Source organism: Capra hircus, chromosome 26 (assembly GCF_001704415.2).
Source record: "Capra hircus breed San Clemente chromosome 26, ASM170441v1, whole genome shotgun sequence".
Taxonomy (NCBI): Eukaryota; Metazoa; Chordata; class Mammalia; order Artiodactyla; family Bovidae; genus Capra; species Capra hircus.
This window is the reverse complement of record NC_030833.1, coordinates 42,009,412-42,031,000: the sequence shown is the minus strand read 5'-3', so window position 1 is coordinate 42,031,000 and position 21,589 is coordinate 42,009,412. Positions and strand designations below refer to the sequence as shown.

The 21,589-nt window shown below is 39.6% G+C and overlaps 1 long non-coding RNA gene across 1 annotated transcript; it reads left to right on the top strand.

Moving 5' to 3' along the window:
* On the top strand, positions 21 to 6,473 carry LOC102185707. The gene is made up of 3 exons (XR_311111.3): positions 21 to 144; positions 644 to 748; positions 6,388 to 6,473. It is a non-coding gene; the product is annotated as an uncharacterized LOC102185707 (long non-coding RNA).

Here is a 21,589-nt window from a genome sequence, read left to right as displayed (position 1 = left end):
CGGCCCGCCCCCTCGGACGGAGCATGCGCCGCCGTGCCGAGTGCTTGAGGGGGCGTGTTTCCGGCTTGTAGAAGTGGTGGGGGGATTCGGCGGGTGCGAGGTCCCTCACCAGATGTGTAACCTGCTGTCCGCTGAAGCGAACCTGTGAGTTTAGTTGAGTATCAGAGAGAGAACTGGGGCAGGCGCTTGTCACGTAAAGTCCCTGCCCTGCTCACAGCTCCTGTCCAACACTGACAAATCCGGGAGCCTTCTTGAGAGTGCAAAGAAATGCTCAGTGTTCTGAGTATTCAAAGAAGTTCTTTTTCGACTTCTACTTGACCCTTACCTCGGCCCTTCACCGTCCCCCTGGCTCCCAAGCCCCGGTGCAAACCCATACGCTGCTGTTCTGTCCTTTAGCCAAAGCTCTAACGCGCATGGCCAACCCCCACCCTTCACCATCTGTCTTTCAGTTTTAGGGTGAGCTCACCCACCTCCCCCCCTCGTCTGAGCAGACAAACACCTGGGGGTGGCGCCTTAAAATCTTGCTGCGAAAAGATTCTGTAGCCTACCCGGGCAGGCCTGATAGCAGGGACTAAATAGGGCATCTGTAACAGGTTTTGCATTTCGGTGACTTCCCTTTTTCTTTTCCCCTTCCCCTTTCCAGAATGAGACGTGGTGAAAAAAGGTCCCCCAGGGAGCAAATCTGAAAGCCGGCTCCTCCAGAACACAGACTACAGGGGCCGAGACGACTTTAGACGCTGGTCCCCAGGTATACCAGCATCACTTCCTTCAGACTGAGGTGTTGAGACTAAGAAGGAATGGAGCAGTTCCTCTTACTAACCTCCTTGGAAGGCAGTTTGTGCCTCTCTAGACAGCATCCTTGATGGCTAAAATTCAACAGCCTGATTGTTGAATCTAGTGAATGCAAGCTTGTGATATTGTGAGGATAATAGCTACAGTTTACTGAATGTCTACTTATTGGCAGGCATATTGTCAGGCAATATGTTTCTATGGGAGCCTCTGGAAGGCTACAGTCCATGGGGTCGCAAAGAATCCGAAAGGTCTGAACTCAGAGAGAGAGATTTCTATGCTTCACACCCATAACCTAAATTCCTCAAAATCCTCAATCCTCTAAAATAGCCATTATTTTATTTATTATTTATAGATGAGCATATTTTAAAGCTTAGATAAACTTTCCTAAGTTCATGCACCTAATGACTGACAAAATTTCATTGGGACCTAGATCTGATTGAAATCCTACACTTTACATTCTCTCTTTGAAGTAGTAATTTAATATCAGTTAAATTTTAAAATCAAGGTGAACGGGGTAAGACCATGACATGATGAAATCTTAATTAAGACTTTAAAGAGTAAGGAAGGGATGACAGGAATATAATGAATATTTAAAAACTATGATTGAATTTATTGACGAATCAGTGGGGGCCTTAGAATCTAATACTGTAAGTGGTCCATGCTTTACATCGATGCCTTTTTGCCTGTATTTTTGTTTACAACCATAAATAAATTCTTTAAAAAAAGATATGAAGCTGAGTTTGGAAGTGCTAGACTGATTATTTAGAGAGGGTAATAAGACTCGGAGAACTACAGAATGGTTATGAGACCAGGATAATATTTACCAAAAAATACAAGCCATGTGTTCAGCAGTCTTGGAAGAGATTCTCCACTGGATCCCTGGGATTATCCTCAATGTGAGTCATTGCTTGGGATGCTCATAGGAGAGTTCCTTGACAGAGCTAAAAGGTAGACGTTATCGAAGTAAAGAACTTTAGGTTTTGTGGCCCGTGAGGATAATCATACCCATTGGTAAGGAAAATGAGCTGAGACATTCAAGGTGGTGATAGATTTCCATCATCCAGTGAATGAAACTGGGTCAACTAAGGCCCCCACTTGCCTTGCTTTAAGAACCAGGATAACCAGCCTACCCAGTTTGTCTGACATTAAGGGGGTTTCTAGGACATAGAACTTTAAATGCTGGAAATACAGGGAAAGTCTCAAGCAAACCATGAGGAGCTGGTCACCCTACTAGGGACATCTAAATGAAATCTAGAACCAGGTGGAGCTATCAGTATGGCTGCATCTAGACTCAAGTCACCTGCTTAATATCTGGGGTTCGGTTGCACGGGAAAGGTAATTGTTGGATAAGTTAATTAAGGCTGACTGTAAAGACTCTAGTTGCTTCAGTTGAGTCTAGTTCTTTGCGAACGCCTGGACTGTAGTCTGCCAGGCTTCTCTGTCCATGGGTTTCCCCAGGCAAGAATACTGGAGTGGGTTGCCATTCCCTTCTCCAGGGGATCTTCCCGACCCAGGGATCGAACCCCGGTCTCCTGCCTCACAGGCAGATTCTTTACCACTGAGCCACCTGGGAAGTGTCAAGAGTCTACATGCCCCAAATAAATATTGCTGCTCATGCCTTTTTCCAGTGGTTTTACTATAAACTGAGTACCTACATCTCTCCTTTTTTGGATCTGATTTTCATTTAGCACATCCTTAAGAAGCCTTCTATGTCTGGGACCTAAGACATCAAATTACTGCCTTCCCTTAAACCATGCATATTCATTTCCGGCAATCACTAAATCAGCTATATTCTTCCAGAATAGAGCTGAGTGAACATATGCTTTTCATCCCAGGATAGCTTTATATAATCCCTGGCAGCACAAAGCACCATATTTGGCCCTCAGTAGGGGCTCAATAAATAATTCACTATGTGTAATATTAATCAGGAAATTATAACAACAGATTTTTGGTAGACCTTCTGAGTCTTCCCTCTGTGATTGTCAGAATCAAGATATTTAAAATAGTTATTAAATTTACTGCAAAAAGTTTTTATTTTTATCTTTTGTGATTAGTTATTAATATTTTCTATTTCTTTGTTTTAGTTTTGAAAAGTTATACTTTTCTAAGAATTTCTCCATTTCTTCCAGGTTGTCCATTTTATTGGCATATACTTGCTGGTAGTAGTCTCATGATCCTTTGTATTTCTGTATCATCTATTGTAACTTTTCCTTTTTAATTTTATTGATTGAGTCTTCTCCATTTGTTCTTGATAAGTCTGGCTGATGTTTTGTCAGTTTTGTGTATCTTCTCAAAGAAACAGCCTTTAGTTTTATTTATCTTTGTTATTATCTCCTTCATTTCTTTTTCACTTATTTCTTCTATGATCTCTATGATTTCTTTGCATCTATTAACTTTGGGGGATTTTTGTTCTTTTTCTAGTTGCTTTACGTGTAAGGTTAGGTTGTATATGTGATGTTTCTCTTGTTTGTTGAGGTAGGCTTGTGTTGCTATAAACTTCCCTCTTAGCTCGCATCCCATAGGTTTTGAGCTGTCATATTTTCATTGTCATTTATTTCTAGGTATATTTGAGGTATATTTTTATTTCCTCTTTGATGTCTTCAGTGGTCTCTTGGTTATTCAGAAACATATTGTTTAGCCTTCATGTGTTTGGGTTTTTTTTTCTTATAGTTTTTTCCCCTGTAGTGATATCTAATCTTACATTGTTGTGGTCAGAAGATATATGAAATGATTTCAATTTTTTTTAATTTATCAAGGCTTGATCTGTGACCCCAGATGTGATCTGTGCTGGAGAATGTTCCATGTGCACTGATAAAAAAGTAAAATCTACTGTTTTTGTATGAAATGCCCTGTAGATATCAATTAGGTCCAACTTGTCCATTGCATGATTTAATGCTTGTGTTTCCTTATTAATTTTCTATCTGGTTGATCTGTCTGTTGGAGTGGGTAGATTGTTAAAGTACCCAACTATTATTGTGTTACTGTTGACTTCCCCTTTAGCATTTGCCTTCTGTATTGAGATGCTCCTATGTTGGGTGCATATATATATATATATATTTATAATTGTTATATCTTCTTCTTAGATTGATCCTTTGATCATTGTGTAGTGTCCTTGTCTCTTGTAATGCTCTTTATCTTAAAGTCTATTTTATCTGACACGATATTGCTGCTCTTGCTTTCTTTTGACTTCCATTTGCATGGAATATCTTTTCCAGCCCCTCACTTTCAGTCTGTATTTGTCCCTAGGTCTGAAGTGTGTCTCTTGTAGACAGCATATATTAAGGGTCTTATTTTTGTATCCATTCAGCAGATCTGTATCTTTTGGTTGGAGCATTTAATCCATTTACATTTAAGGTAATTATTGATATGTATGACCCTATTGTTTTGGATTTGTTTTTATAGACCTTTTCCTTCTCTTGTGTTTCCTGTCTAGAGCAGTTCCTTGATGTTTATTATATAGCTGATTTGGTGGTGCTGAATTCTCTTAACTGTTGCTTTTCTGAAAAGCTTTTGATTTCTCCTTCAAATCTGAGTGAGATCCTGGCTGGATAGAATAATTTTGGTTGTAACTTTTTCCCTTTCATTGCTTTAAGTAAATCTGCTACTCCCTTCTGGCCTGCAGAGCTGATATTGTTTGTTTTTAAACTGTTGCTTCTTAAGACAGTTAATGGCAGTTCTCTCCTCAGGAAACTGAATTTTCCTTTGTTTTTGTTGGTTGGATGGAGGCTCTGCAGCCAAAGCAAATCAATGCACTAGACCCTTGAAGTGGAGAAGGCGATGGCACCCCATTCCAGACTCTTGCCTGGAAAATCCCATGGACGGAGGAGCCTGGTGGGCTACAGTCCATGGGGTCGCTAAGAGTGGAACACGACTGAGCAACTTCACTTTCACTTTTCACTTGCATGCATTGGAGAAGGAAATGGCAACCCACTCCAGTGTTCTTGCCTGGAGAATCCCAAGGACAGAGGAGCCTGTTGGACTGCCGTCTATGGGGTCGCACAGAGTCGGACACGACTGACGCGACTTACCAGCAGCAGCGGACCCTTGAAGGGGGAAGGGATTCCTTGGATTAGGAGCTGTAGAATTTCACTGTGAGTCTATTCACTTGAACAACTTGGCAAAGTGCCGATTCCCAGGTCCCAGTCTTAAAAGGCTCCTATTTAACTGCTCTAGGTTTTGGTCTAAGTCTTTGTATTCTGAATAAGCATTTGAGATGATTTGGATATAGGTAGTTTGGGACCACACCTTGACAAACTCTTAGTATATAAAACTCTTAGTATATAAAAGTCTTATATATAGTATATAAAGTATTAAAAAAAACTCTTAGCATATAAAACTCATATATAAAATTATTAGTGATAATTTTGTATATATTTTTGTACAAATCTCTTTTGTCTCAGACCCAAAAGCGTATTTGATTCACTGAACCATTAAGCTAGCTGGGATACATTAAGAAATCAAGGCCAGGAAGCCTCATGACAAGATTCAGAATAAAACAATCTTTGGAAAGAAAAATAAATCTGAAATATTGGATAAATAAACATGGTAAACATGACTGTATTCATTGCTCATTAGAAATGATTCACTTGACAGTGATTTTTTTTAGAAAGAATAGAGCTTCAAGAAATAGATAAAATTACATAGCAGTAGTTCTGCCAGTGTAAGAGTCACTTGGTAACCTTGGTTCTTTTAAAAATATTTCATTGGAAAATAATAATCTTGATTATTACTTTGACAAGTTAAATAATAGAATGGGTGGAGGAAGAAAAGTAAAGCAAAAATATGAAGCTGTATCTGAAGCCGTGAAAGCACTGAGAAAGACTAATTCTGGGTGCTTGAAGCTCTAGGAGAAAGAATAAGAGGGCATATCAAGGCAAAACTAATGGAAAATTAAAATTTGAACAGATTGTATGGAGTGGAAAGATGAATTGATAGCTTCATTCTATGAAAAGCACAGAGAGCCAAAAGACTCAATAGTAAAGTTCAAAGAATATTGTAAATCTACCTTTCATGCTTTAATGTTTTTAAACTTTGTATATAATTTAAAATGAGTGTATACAGAAATTAGTGTATATGTAATTTTCTCGTATCATCAGGGTAGCACTAATCCACATTCTTACATTGCTTCATAATCCTTTTTGTCAAGGACTACTTCCAATTATGCTTTTTTTTTTTTTTTTTTACAGTTTATGCTACCAGAAAATATTTTCTAGAACTTACTTTTTTAAACTTTGCAGTATTTTGTTGTTTATCTTTAATACAGTACTAAAAATAGACTGTTTAAGTGATTGTTGTTCTGTCACTACGTTGTGTTCAAGTGATACTATATGTGAAAGGTCAGAATTGATCAAACCAGGGAATTGGTTGGGAAGGTGTCTAACCTTACTGTAGCCTTATTAGCAAGAGTTTTAAGTCATAAATGAAAGGGTAAACTCCCTAGAATTTATCTGGGCCCTTCCTAAATGCCCTTCCGTATAATTTTTTTTTTAATGGGCAAGGAGAAGGGAGGGCTTGGGTAAGAATAACAAAGATATGAATTCATTAGCCAAAAGAGAAGAAACTAGTTGAAACATTAATTCTCAATTCCTGTAACAGCAGATTGATAGATGAAGCATAAAACAAGACCAGATGCTGTGGTTTCCAGGATGCACTTGGCTTCCCATCCTTTATAACCTGGAGCATTTTTTGCTGTAAGTAGGTCATTTGCTTGCTCTCATTTACCTGATTCTAGGAAAATGCCCTTGAAAGTATTTGGAAAATAAGACTTTCATTAAGCTTTTGCTTAACATTTTAAAAGTTAAGATTGCATGAAACCTCTCCCAACCCCATTTCTCTTAGCCAGAATAACCTGTAACCTTGAAGCATAAGTAAAACTGAAATCGACAAGAAAAATTCAGGATCTTTTATTTTCTAAGGACTTAAATTTATGACCATAGCACTGGCATATAGTATTCATCTCACGGAATTATAATTGAGGTTTAAGTTTCTCTATTCTCCTATCAGTTGTGAACTTCTTGAGAAAAGAGGATGCCTAGGACATAGCTTTTCAGACACCATTCTAATAGATTTACGGTGACTGGGAAGGGAAAAAGAGGAAAGACAAATGGTCCAAAGAAAAGGACATGTGCAGGACTTCCGTGGTGGTCCGGTGATTAAGAATCTGCCTGACAGTGTAGGAGACAGGAGTTCGATCCCTGGTCTGGGAAGATTCGACATGCCATGGGTTAACAGCCCGTGAGCCGCCACTGCTGAGCCCCACTCTGGAGCCTGTTCTCAGCAACAAGAGAAGACACTGCAATGAGAAACACATGCACTGCAATTAAGAGAATAGCCCCCTGCTTCCTGCCGCTAGAGAAAGTTCATATGCAGCAACGAAAACCCAGCACAACCAAAAATGAATTGTAACCCCGTAGACGGCAGCCCACCAGGCTCCCCCATCCCTGGGATTCTCTAGGCAAGAACACTGGAGTGGGTTGCAATTTCCTTCTCCAATGCATGAAAGTGAAAATTCAAAGTGAAGTCGCTCAGTTGTGTCGAACTCTTAGGGACCCCATGGACTGCAGCCTACCAGGCTCCTCTGTCCATGGGATTTTCCAGGCAAGAGTACTGGAGTAGGGTGCCACTGCCTTCTCCAAATAAATGAATAAAATCTTGACAAAGTTCAAATTTATAAAACAACACCAACAGCAACAAAGAAAAGGACATGTGCAATCAAACCATTTTACTGGCCATGGTTATATTACTGTCCTGTCATGACCAATCTGCTCCTGATAGGTCCACCAGAGACCAGTCTCATCAGGGATACAGAGGTTTAAGAACATGGATGCTGCAGCCCAACAGAGTTGGCTTTGGATGTAAGGTCTGTTCTTTACTAGTTCTGTGACTCAGGGCAAATTATTAAGCTCTCTAAGCCTCAAGTTCCTCACCTCTCATACAGGGACAAAAGCAGTCTGCACGCCATGGAGTCGCACTGAGAATGAAAGGAGACAGTGCCCGGAAAGTGCTGCATACTATTCTTGACACTTAGCAAGTGCTCAATAAACATGCCGTTGAACCAGCTCAGATGTTATTTTGATTATACCGTGAAGTGATATTATCTCAGTTCCAGAAGTTTATATGAACAAAGATTCTTTCATATCTCTTTAGTATTTGTGTGAGCACTTGTCAACCATGGCATATTGTCTGGGAATGTTTATCTTCTCTGCCTTGTGAAGAGGCCCTGCCTCTGTCCCTTTGCCCTCTTAGTTCTCAGTTTTAATACACCCCTCTGGGTGAATCTTACAGATTAGTGTTCTGTAAAGTATTAGTGATAGTTATGGAAAACCTGTAAGATTTCACCCTTGTGACTGCCCCATACAACTAAGTTTAAAATATTGATCAATCCATAAAAATGACTATCTGGATATTTCTCAGTTCACTGAAGACCATCATTAATATTGACTGTCATTCCCACCTGTCTAATAACAGCCATTTATTGAGCTTACAGTTTGTACTCTCATAGAATTCTGAAGACTCAAATATCTTGTGAAAATGCAAATCTTCATAGAACTGTTGATGTTTTTAAGTTAGAGGTTTAACCTGTCTTTTATTCCCATTCATTATTTGTTTTGGGAAAACATCCTTGCCTGGATTGCCTAGTGAGTTTTGTCCTGAAGAAAGAAATTAGTTCAATGGATGAAAGGGAGAAGCTGAACCAGATTTGAGATTTTAGAGGTCAATACTTTTCCATCTCTTATCATTTTGCAAATGGCGACATTTTCATTACCCTTGAGGACTGTCATAACATGAGAGCTGCTATTTTTCATGTAAAATTGAATTAATTTGAGCATAACATGTTTTTTAAAAAATATTTACTATGTGCAACTCTTGGAAATGCTCCTAAAGTTGAGGGAGTTTTACTGAGCAAATACAATGGTATATCCTGTTTAGAGACTGAGTGCGTGGCTTTCAAAGGCAAAAGCAAGGGCAAAACTTGCTAACTTTAGATGTTTAGGGGTGAAATATCTACTAGGCCTTCTTTCATCTTAGGTCAAACATGAGTGCACCAACAAGCTAATGTTAGATTTGCCCTCCCCTCTTATTTATTGCTAGTGTTTCTGGAACCAGAAAAACAAAACAAAGGGGTAAAAAAAGAAAGAAAGCAAAGTCTGTATGTAACTTGAGTTAGAGAAGTCCAGGAACAAGTATACCAAGTTGGCAGTGCTCAAAGTCCCATTCAACTTCAAAATAGTATACCTGCTCGAGTTTCACAAACCTCTCTCCTTTCTAGCCTGCTCTTTATTAAGTTTAAATACCAAAACCATTCTGAGAGCTGTGAATGTCCCTATAAGGTCTAGAGCCAGAGGCATGCCCCACTCCCATTTCTTTATATTTTCTAAGTTCCCAAGGTCAGAAGAAGGGACAGTAAAGGAAAGGAGACAAAGTCAACTCCCCAACAGTGTTCTCTTCCCCTTTGGTGTTTTGCAGAAAAGTTGAAGAGATGCTAATGATTCTTAACCAACTGAAAGCAGCGTTAGAATTCTGTCTGGGCATTCGTAAACTCCTGACTGGGCAGTGCTCCACCTTCCACACTCCAGTCCATCTTTCGTTCAATACTGTGTGTGTGCTAAGTTGCCTCAGTTGTGCCTGACTCTTTGCAACCCTATGGACTGTAGCCTACCAGGCTCTTCTGTCCATGAGATTGTTCAGGCAAGAATACTGGAGTGGATTGCCATGTGATCCTCCAGATGATCTTCCTGACCCAGGGATCAAACCCATCTCCTGTTTTGGCAGGTGGGTTCTTTACCACTAGTGCCACCTGGAAATCCTACTTACGCTAGATAAATAGGCTTGCCGTAGTTTATTAGTGTGTTGTCCTCACAAGCTGGTATTCAAGGAGCCTTCCCTGACCACTTCCTTGGGACTCTTGGAAATACACATAAAAACAGTTTAAATGACTGGTTAAAAACCGATGAAATACAGTGATTATTCTGGGTGGGAGGGATTGGGGACAGGGAAGGGGAGAGTAAATAATCATATATCTTCAGTTGAGAACATCACAAGGATTTCTAGGACATGAACTCACATTCATAGGCCAAGAACAGAAGACAACTAAAAAAAGCTCTGCAGAGGCACAACATTTCCTCCTCATTCCCTAGGAAGGTGGGGATCTATGACACTCCTTTTTAATAATCATCCCCAAATTCTGTTTCTGTGCCCAACACAATAAAGTGTTTCCAAGTACAGAGTGTCAGATAGATGAAGAACAGCCTCTGCAAAACTGTTTGAAGCATGTAAAAGGTAGATTATTGAGGGTAGTACTTAGGAAATGCTAAGTTATTTGAAATTATTGTGTCCTAAATGACAGCTCTGTGACCTGTCTCATGTTAGGTAGCCTTTCTGGGTTTCCTCCTCTGAAACTGAAGTAGTTCTACAAGCTTCATCATTCCATGATTTGTTCATTCTGACCCATATGAGAGAACTGTCTAAGAAGACCTTGTGTAGAAATCCTTTCCCAGTTACCATTTTGCCAGTCATAGTTTTGTCGCAATGTGGTTTTCTTTGTATGCCTAAATTTTACAGTCTGTGATCTTCGTGTATGTATGTATGCTTGAGTTTAGTTCCTTGAAACCAAGGAACTTAATTACAGTTATCCCTACCCTCATCTCCATTCCTACCACAATCTTAAAGTCAGATGGCAAGAAGCCTGACGTTCTCATCCCCTCTGTATATGATGAGTGGAGAATAACAGTTGGAGGCGAGGCCTAGAAAAACCATGCCCTTGTTTTCTGGAAAGACCAGATGGTTACTAAGAATGTTGCCAAGCTTGCAAAAATGATACCAGTGGGAAAAGCAAATACAGGAAAGTGTTGAATATCAATAAAGGCTATATCAAGAACTTTAAAAACAGAAGTGTGGTTAACATGAACTCTGTCTTCCATAGAAGATCATGACCTTTAGAATATTAGCTCATGAACAACTAAGGAAATGTTAGGTAAAGACAACCAGGACACCAAAAGAGTGTCTAACAGGCTTTTTATGGCGAAGTGCTCCCGGGCGGGGTTCCCAGACCCAAACGACGCAGGTCGAGGAAGTCCGCGCCGGGACCGTGTTGGGGGTGGTTTTTATACGTTTGTTGCGAGGGATGGTCAGGCTAGATGGACGGGGGTTCAGATAGGGCACCAGGCCGAGGCGTTGTGGCCTGACAGGTCCTTCTACGTGCCTGGGGTGGGGCGGCTTTAGCTGGTGAACTGTGCTGTCATTGGTCCCCGGGATCTGGGAGGCGCCTTCCATTAGGGACTTCCCCCGCCGGCGGGAGGGAGAGGAGGGGCGGCCCATCTGGCCACCGGGGTCCAGCCTTACAGGAAAAAGATTCTTTTCTGCTTTTATAACCAATTTTGTTGTTTTATTCTCTTGAAAATTCCCTACCCTTGGACTCACCAATCAAGGTTTTGTCTACATAGCACTTCTCTGGAATGTAACCATCACCACCCCCAGTTGGTGAGAGATTACCATAAAATACTGAAAACACTCACATAGATCCTCATGAGTAATGTTTTTGAGAGCTAGCCAAAAAGGAAGACATAAGTTTACCTTTACTTGTGTGTTTATTTCTAGTTTTATTAAGAGAAAAAACATTTTCAGTCCGTTCAGTCGCTCAGTCGTGTCCGACTCTTTGCGACCCCATGAACTGCAGCACTCCAGGCCTCCCTGTCCATCACCAACTCCTGGAGTTCACCCAGACCCATGTCCATCGAGTTGGTGATGCCATCAACCGTCTCATCCTCTGTCATCACCTTCTTCTCCTGCCCTCAATCTTTCCCAGCATCAGGGTCTTTTCAAATGAGTCAGCTCTTCGCATCAGGTGGCCAAAGTATTGGAGTTTCAACTTCATCATCAGTCCCACCAATGAACACCCAGGCCTGATCTCCTTTAGGATGGACTGGTTGGATCTCCTTGCAGTCCAAGGGACTCTCAAGAGTCTTCTCTAACACCACAGTTCAAAAACATTAATTCTTCAGCACTCAGTTTTATTTATAGTCCAACTCTCACATCCATACATGACCACTGGAAAAACCATAGCCTTGACTAGATGGACCTTTGTTGGCAAAGTAAGTCTCTGCTTTTCAATATGCTGTCTAGGTTGGTCATAACTTTCCTTCCAAGGAGTAAGCGTCTTTTAATTTCATGGCTGTAGTCACCATCTGCAGTGATTTTGGAGCCCAAAAAAATAGTCAGCCACCGTTTCCACTGTTTCCCCATCTATTTACCATGAAGTGATGGGACCAGATGCCATGATCTTCATTTTCTGAATGTTGAGCTTCAAGCCAACTTTTCACTCTCCTCTTTCACTTTCGTCAAGAGGCTTTTTAGTTCCTCTTCACTTTCTGCCATAAGGGTGGTATCATCTGCATAGCTGAGATTATTGCTATTTCTCCTGGTAATCTTGATTTCAGCTTGTGCTTCCTCCAGCCCAGAGTTTCTCATGATGTACTCTGAATATAAATTAAATAAGCAGGGTGACAATATACAGCCTTGATGTACTCCTTTTCCTATTTGGAACCAGTCTGCTGTTCCATGTCCAGTTCTAACTGTTGCTTCCTGACCTGCATACAGGTTTCTCAAGAGGCAGGTCAGGTGGTTTGGTATTCCCATCTCTTTCAGAATTTTCCACAGTTGATTGTGATCCACACAGCCAAAAGCTTTAACATAGTCAATAAAGCAGAGATAGATATTTTTCTGGAACTCTCTTGCTTTTTCTATGATCCAGCAGATGTTGGCAATTTGATCTCTGATTCCTCTGCCTTTTCTAAAACCAGCTTGAACATCTGGAAGTTCATGGTTCACGTATTGCTGAAGCCTGGCTTGAAGAATTTTGAGCATTACTTTACTAGCGTGTGAGATGAGTGCAATTGTGCAGTAGTTTGAGCATTCTTTGGCATTACCTTTCCTTGGGACTGGAATGAAAACTGACCTTTTCCATTCCTGTGGCCACTGCCTGCTGGCATATTGAATGCAGCACTTTCACAGTATCATCTTTCAGGATTTGAAATAGCTCACCTGGAATTCCATCACCTCCACTAGCTTTGTTTGTAGTGACGCTTCCCAAGGCCCACTTGACTTCGCATTCCAGGATGTCTGGCTCTAGGTAAGTAATCATACCCTCTTGATTACCTGGGTCGTGAAGATCTTTTTTGTACAGTTCTTCATGTATTCTTGCCACCTCTTCTTAATATCTTCTGCTTCTGTTAGATCCCTACCATTTCTGTCCTTTATTGAGCCCATCTTTGCATGAAATGTTCCCTTGGTATCTTCAATTTTCTTGAAGAGATCTCTAGTCTTTCCCATTCTATTGTTTTCCTCTATTTCTTTGCACTGATTACTGAGGAAGGCATTCTTATCTCTCCTTGCTATTCTTTGGAACTCTGCATTCAAATGGGTATATCTTTCCTTTTCTCCTTTGCTTTTTGCTTCCTTTCTTTTCACAGCTATTTGTAAGGCCTCCTTAGACAACCATTTTGCTTTTTTGCATTTCTTTGTCTTGGAGATGGTCTTGATTCCTGTCTCCTTACAGAAGACAATGTCATGAACCTCTGTCCATAGTTCATCAGGCAGTCCGTCTTTCAAATCTAGTCCCTTAAATCTATTTCTCACTTCTACTGTATAATCATAAGGGATTTGATTTAGGTCATACCTGAATGGTCTAGTGGTTTTCCCCACTTTCTTCAATTTAAGTCTGAATTTGGCAATAAGGAGTTCAAAATCTCATTCTCTAGGTAGTGAATTCAGGAGTAAGTAACTCCACACTTGTTCTGCATAGTCCATTATTGTTAATTTTGTTGTCTGTTGGGAGTTATGTTAATCTGGAACACATCTCTCTCACAAATAACAAACCAGCATTCACACAGGTAAGACACATCATTTACCTTGATGAAGACAGTGTTATAGAAATAGTTAGGAAGATGTAGCTATATTATCTAGAAAGAATTTCAAGGAATCACACTCTTTCAGGATCAAAAGGAACATTAAAGTCATTGCATCTTCAACCAAAGACAGTGTGGAACTGTAGAAAGACTGTATGCTCTGGAATCAGAGGACCTGGATCTAATCACAGCTTTGGAACTTAGCTGTGTGTTTGGGGTGATTTACTTAACATCCTTGAGCCTTAGTTTCCTCATCTATAAAATGGGAATAGTGGCTACATTATAGAGTTGGTGAAAGGATTGAAGATAATGTATGTAAAAGACAGACATAATAAACATTTAGTAAATGACTGTGGTTGTTGTGAACATAAATGTCCCATCAGCTGGTCATTAAGCTTATTTGAATGTTCCCAGTGACAAGGAATTCACTAATTGTCAGGTAGCCCATCTCTTAGTTACCCTTCAGAGTTAGTCCTTCTCTTTGCTGAGCCTAAATCTTTTCCCCTAGAATTTTTATCTATGGTTCTCAATCTTGCCTATAAGGCTGAACAGATTAACCCTGTAAATCAATGAAGCATGTGATCTGGAATGGAATATATGCTTTAAGAAAGGTGTGACCAGTCTGGACACTAGAGGTTTGTCAACACAATTTAGGATCAAACTAGCGTCTTTTTTCCTGAAACCCACTCTTTTAATATCTGTTAATTAAAGTATGTTTGTCTTTTGCACTAGATAGAGCTTGTAGCCATAGCTTGAGTCCTGCATGCTGTACCTGTCAGAATTTTGAGGGAGAGACTCAAGTCTAGAAACTTACAATTAAATCTTTATTGTGTTAATTAACAAACTGACAAAATTCCACTTGATACATACAAATAGAATTTGAGTATTTAATCATATGTAATGTGGCATACCTATAAGGTCACGTAGCCATAAGTGGAAAAGAACATAGTGCTCTTTATTGAGCAAACACCAAAATGGTATCTGATATGTGTCAAGCACTGTTACAAGTGCTTTTCACATATTAAATTATTCAATTCTCAACTAATAATAACCCTATGCATTAGTATCTTCAGAAAAGGAAAGTGAGGCACAGAAAGATTCAGCAACTTATCCAGGTCAAATAGCTAGTAAGTGGCAGAATTTGAATCTGAATTCTAGCTAGTAAGAGTTAGAATTTGAACCAGGTTGTCTAGTTCCAGAGCCTGTGTTCATACAAATGCCCTGTTCCCAAATTTGTCAAAATTTAGAAAAATTCTATTACATGGAGTGTTCAGACTCCTTAAAAGCAAGAAAAACACTGCTCGATTTACAATCTACTTTATGAAAGCACTATTAGAGTATACTTTTTGAGTGATATGGATTTGATTTATGGGAATACAAAACATTGACTGGAAATAATATCTAGCCTCATTCATTCTAATTCAGACTATGCTTCTAATGATTGATTTTATATTTTAGCTATATAATAAAGAGGGAATTGATGAATGCCTCTGTGTTTTGGTCTTCTGTTATATACTTATTCTGCTGAATATTGTTTTCAAATATTAAGACAGCAATACATCATGTATAGTTTTATTTTAAAATTAACATAAAGTTGATTATGTGTGCGTACTTGCATGGGTGTACAGTTCTTTAATTTAATACAATAGATTCATATAACCACTGCCAAAGTCAAGATATGTAACAGTTCCATTATCCTAAGAAACTCCATTGTATTACCCCTTTGTAGTTACCTCCTCAACCCCTGGCAGCCATGGATCTGATCTCCATCACTGTTAGTTTTTTCTTTTTGAGAATGTTATATGTAAATTCAGTCATACAGTATGTAACTTTTTGAGACTGACTTCTTTACTTAGCATGCCTCTGAGAGTCATCTGAGATGTTGCATATGTCAACGGTTTATTCGTTTTCATTGCTGAGTAGTATTCCATGGTAGAAATGTACTACACCCTGTCTACTTATTTGATGAAGGATATTTAAGTTGTTTCCAGTTTTTGGTAATTCTGAATAGACCTGCTGTAAACCTTTGTGTGTAGGTTCTTGTGTGAACAGAAGTGTTTATTTCCTTAAAGTAAATACCCAGTAGTGGGTTTGCTAGGTCATTGTTTTTATAAAAGACTCATGTGTTCAAGAGTAGTTTTAACTTTATGAGAAACTGCCAAACTGTTTTCCCAATCACTATTCCATTTTGCATTTCCATGAGAATGTATGAGCATTCTATTTGTTTTGCATCCTCACCAGAACTTGTTATTATCAATATTTAAAATTTGAGGTATTCTAAAAGGTACCTCATTGTGATGATGTACTGTATAGTACATGGTCTGCACATACTATAGTAGTATTTACACTACTATAAAGAAAAATCTGTGAGTTAGTGAACCTGTGCAGTTCAAACTCGAATTGTTCAAGGGTCAACTGTGTTCAGTTATATCTGTTGTGGTTTTCTATGCATGCACGCATGCATGCGTGCTAAGTTGCTTCAGTTGTATCTGACTCTTTGCAACCCCATCGACTGTAGCCCCCCAGGCTCCTCTGTCTATGGAATTTTTCAGGCAAGAATAGTGGAGTGGGTTGCCATGCCCTCCTCCAAGGGATCTTCCTGACCCAAGGATCCGCGACTCTTGATGTTTACCTGCATTGGCAGGCAGGTTCTTTACCATAGTGCTATGTGGGAAGCCTGATTTGACAATATGTCTTTATTAAAATATAAATGCTTATTATTCACCATTTCCTTAGAATCAATATATTTTAGCCCTTTAATTAGATGTAGAAGTGTTTGCATCATTCAGATACCTTTACACTCCCTTCTTTATGTTATAGTTGTCTTGTAGATTTCATTTGCATACATTGAAAACATACATTGGAACTCGAAAATAGTCCATTTTATTTACCTAGATATTTACTATTTCTCTTCTTCATGTTCCAAGTTTCCTTCTGGTACACTTTCCCTTCTATCTAGAGATACTCCTTTACTAATTCTTTAAAGCAGGTCTTCTGGCAATGAATTATCTTTGTTTTCCTTCTCTGAGAATGTATTTATTTGAACTTCATTCATGAAGGAATCTTTGCTGGATTTAGAACTTCCAGGTTGACAGGGTTGTTGTTTTTATTTCCCCAGCACCTCAAGTTGTCCCACTTAATCCTACCCTTCATGATTCCTGATAAGAATTTTGCAGTCATTTGAAATTGTTTCCTTGTAAGTAATGTGTCATTTTTCCTAGCTGCTTTAAAGATTCTTTTTTTGTCTTCAATTTTCATCAGTTTAATTATGATATATTTGGGCATGAGTTTTTGGGGATTTATCCTGTCTTCTTGAATCTGTAAGTTTATGTTTTTCACCAAACTTGGGAACTTTTCAGTCATTTTTATCAAATATATTTTACTACATTGTATTTTTTCTCCTCTTCTCCTGACCTCCAGTGGCAAATACTAGATCTTTTGGTTTTGTCCCACTCATCTCTGAGGTGCTGTTCATTCTTTTTCCCACGCTGTGTTTTTCCCTTTGTTCAGATTGAATAATTTTTGTTGTTAATCTTCAGATTCACTGACTCTTTCCTGTGTCATCTCCATTCTGTGATTGAATCCATTCAGTGGCTTCTTTATTTTACTTATTGTATCTTCAAATTTGTATTTATTTATTGATGTGGCTGTGTTGGGTCTTAGTTGTGACCCAGGAGACCTTTGCTGTGTCATGCGGGATCTTTCATTGTGGCACATGGACTGTACCATGCAGTTCTGCTCATTTTGCTTGCTGGTAGGTTATGCTCAAAATCCTTCAAGCTAGCCTTTCAGCAATACGTGAACTGAGAACTTCCAGATGTACAAGCTCGGTTTAGAAGAGACAAGAGGAACAAGAGATCCAATTGCCAGCTGGTACACAGGTTTCATTGCTCTGCAGCATGTGGGATCCTAGTTTTCCGATCTGGTATCATATCCATGCCCCCCACATTGAAAGGCAAATTCCCAACCACTGGACAACCAAGGAAATTCTTATTTATTAAATTAAAATTATTCCATTTTGTTTCCCAAAGGGAACATCACGTTTTCCTAAAAATTTTTCAGTTCTGAAATGTTAGGTTAGTTCTTCATATCTTCTACTTCTTTGTGTTCCTTTCAGGAGTGTTTTCTCTTACTTCCTAGTATGCTTTAATAATTGCATTAAAGCCTTCATTAGCTGATTTCAGCATCTGTGTTATCTAAGTGTTGGCCCCTGAATTGTCTTTCCCCATGTAAGTTTAGATTTTCCTGGTTGTTTGTATGCTGAATAATCTTTTTATTCAATCTATTAATTAAGTTATTTTGGGCTGCACTGGGTCATTGCTTGCACGGGCTTTCTCTAGTTGTGGTGAGCAGAGGCTGCTCTCTAGTTGCAGTGCACAGGCGTCTCACTGCAGTGACATCTCTGGTTGTGGCCTGCAGGCTCTAGATCATGAGCTTCAGTAGCTGTGGGTACATGGGCTTTAGTTGCCCTGTGGCATGTGGAATCCTCCTGGAGCAGTGATCGAACCTGTGTCCCTGCGTTGGCAGGTAGATTCTTAACTGCTGTACCACCAGGGAAGTCCCATGAATAATTTTTAATTGTATCCTAGACATTTAAAATATTAGAAGACTCTCAGTTTTATTTAAATCCTGTGGAGAATATTGATATATATATTTTTTGTTTTAGCAGGAGTAGAGCTGGTTGTGTTCAGGCCACAAACTTCAACCAAACTTCTGTAGGTTGCAGTTTCAATGTCAATTTTGTTTTCAAAATATTTGCAGTACTGTTAGGATCTATCTCCCGTGTGTGCCACACCCAGTGGTCATTTTGGGCCATGTGCAGTGGTAGATCCCTTTAGTTTAATCTCAAAGTCTTTGGCGTGCTGTTTAAGATCAGATCCACCTCTGCAGCTTGAAGGTGAGCCTAGGTGTCTACAATCACCTTCATTTGCTTTCCTGGGCTCCTCCCTCCCCATGATGTCTGGTGCTTTCTGGTTCCCTATACTTCCTCATTTAGCCTTGCAGCCAGAAAGCTAGTGATTCACTGATCTCGCTCTGCTGCCTACTCTCTGGAACCGTGCCGTGTCCAGGGCCATCAGTAGATGGACTGAGGGGGAAAAACAGCAACTGGCATTCTCCCCATTCTCCTGAGACCAGTTTCTCCATAGAGGAAAGTTCCTCTCTCTCAGATTTTGGTGCCCATTGTACAAGTCATTGCCACTGCTGGGCTGGGAGAATTTCCTGAGCTCTAGGGCACTAGAGAAAGTTGTTGTTGTTCACCTGCTAAGTTGTGTCCAACTCTTTGAGACCCAATGGACTGCAGCACACCAGTCTTCCCTGTCCTTCAGTATCTTCCCAGAGTTTGCTGAAACTCACGTCCATTGACTAAGTGATGCCATCCAACCATCTCATCCTCTGTTCTCCCCTTCTTCTCTTGCCCTCAATCTTTCCCAGCATCAGGGTCTTTTCCAATGAGTTGGCTCTTCCCATCAAGTAGCTTCAGCTTCAGCATCAGCTTCAGCTTGCAATGAATATTCAAGGTTGATTTCCTTTAGGATTGACTGGTTTGATTTCCTTGCTGTCCAAGGGACTCTCAAGAGTCTTCTCCAACACCACAGTTCAAAAGTATCAACAGAGACAAGAACAAAAAATGGCAGGTTTCTCATAATCTTTCTGAGCATTAGGAAATGCTTTTCCTGCTCTTTAAGCCAGAACTAGAGGGCTTTTCCCAAAACTAGACTGATAGCTTTAAAGAGCAAATTTTTTATTGTTTAGTTATAACACACTGCAAATATATATATTTTGATAACTTTGATATGTCTGTATTTTGGTTTAATAAACTGCTGGATTATTTGGTTCCTAGTCTTCTTGACTAAATTGGCTTAATGTTTCACTGTAAATAACCTCAAGGCTAAGTGACCTAGGTCCTGTCTGAGCCAATCTTTAGGTCTTTGAGAAGCTTACTTCAAAGACATATGATTAGAAGCCTAAAGCTCATTTCTTTCACTTACAGCATAGGAAAATTTGAGAAATTAGAGTAATGCTGAATAAATATATGTAACTGAGTATAAGGAAGATAAAGGAATTTTGCTTAACTTTTACAGATACTAGTTTTAAATAAATTCATGTAAGAAAATAAAATAAATCACTAATAATTCGTACCCATAAAAAAGAAGAACAAGGCCACATAATTGGAGAGGAACTCGGCTAGAACTAGGCTATTGTCTCAAATGGGCTGAAGACTCTAGATCAGTGAGCTTTGGTACCTGAGGCAATTTAATGTTATGCTCCATTGCTTCTCACCAGATGGACTTCTGTCTTTTCTTTTAGCCCCCCACTAATCTTTTCCATCTCATCTGTTCCCTTTTCTTTTCCCCTTCTTCATAATTTTGTTCCATCTATGAACTTGGTTAATCAGTAGAACAGGGTTTAAAGAAGCAGCTGATCCTTGAAGGGAGGGCCTTTCCTTTCTCCACCTTCATCCCCCATTTTTTCCTTGTACTCTTATTTCATTCCCATTCCTCACCTACCTTCCCATATTGTCCTTCCCCCTGTGGTGGTGCTGTAGTTCTGCCACTTTTGGCTAGGATACATGGCTTAATTCTGCTTGGATTACTTGGAATTAAAAAGGTTATTACTTATTCTAGAATAATAATATGGTACTTTTCCTCTTCTACACTACAGTTTTATCAAAGCATTACATTGTTCCAGAGTTAATAGGGATAATTTGTGAAATCAAATCTCAGTTGTGATTTGGCCACTTCCATTTTAGAGACAAATAAAAGACAAATGTGAAGACTTCCCTGGTGGCCCAGTGGTTGGGAACCTGTGTGCCAGTGCAGGGAACACAGGTTCAGTCTTTGGTCCGGGACGGTTGCCGCGCATGCGGTGGGGCAGCGAAGCCCATGCACCGCAACTACTGAGTTCATGCACCTGGAGCTAGTGCTCTACAAGGGGAGAAGCCACTGCAATGAGAAGCCTGCACCCCACAAAGAGAGAGGAAGCCCCACGCACCAAACAGAGAAAAAGCCCATGCACAGCCAGAAATAAACAAATAATTCATTTTAAAAGAGAACTGTTAGAAAATGATAATTTTGTTAGATCTTGGTTGAAAGAAAAGCTAGCCTCTTGAATAAAATTAGGAGTCCACATTCTGGGGAATTTGGTTATTTTTATGCTGTAACTGAGGAAAAGATACATTACTATGTTTGCTTTATGATTAAGAAGGCCTCAGAGACCTTTTTTTCTTCTTTCCTTCAGGGCACAGATTATTAACTAAGTCTGACATCTGCTCTGTTAATGTTCCCTTTGGGAAACAAAATGGAAATAGTGATTAAGGTCCTTGCTGATAATGTTCCACACCAAAGTATAGAAAGAAAGGTTTATATAACGTGACATGGTAACCAAATATATGGATGATATTATTATCTGGGGATTATACTATATCCCGCTGATAAGTTACATTTGTATGTTTAAGTATATATTTGAAACCATGTGCAGTCTTTTAGTCACTGAGTTTATAAATACTTAACAGAGTGTCTATCTGATACATAAAAAAAACTAGGCTAGGCATTGTGAGAAGTACAGAGATTTACACCTTTGTATAAAGAATTGTTTTTTTAACCTACAAGAAACTCCAGCGGGAAGTGGGACTAGCCATATTGAATCAGAGACTGAGGTGTAGTTAGGAGTTGACAGGGCTTAAACTGGAGAGACTAGAGGTATACTATACCTTCTGACAGCTGTCAAATGAGGCTGACTCTTGAGAAGCCCGTGTGACTTTGCTCTTCGTATAGTTCAACTGGGCCTGTCTTCTAGAAGACATTTTTCAGGAAGCTATTCTAGTCCATGGAGGAGGTGACATCTCCTGAACCTGGCCCCCACAGAGAATTTTGAATGGGAGGAAAAGGAGATTG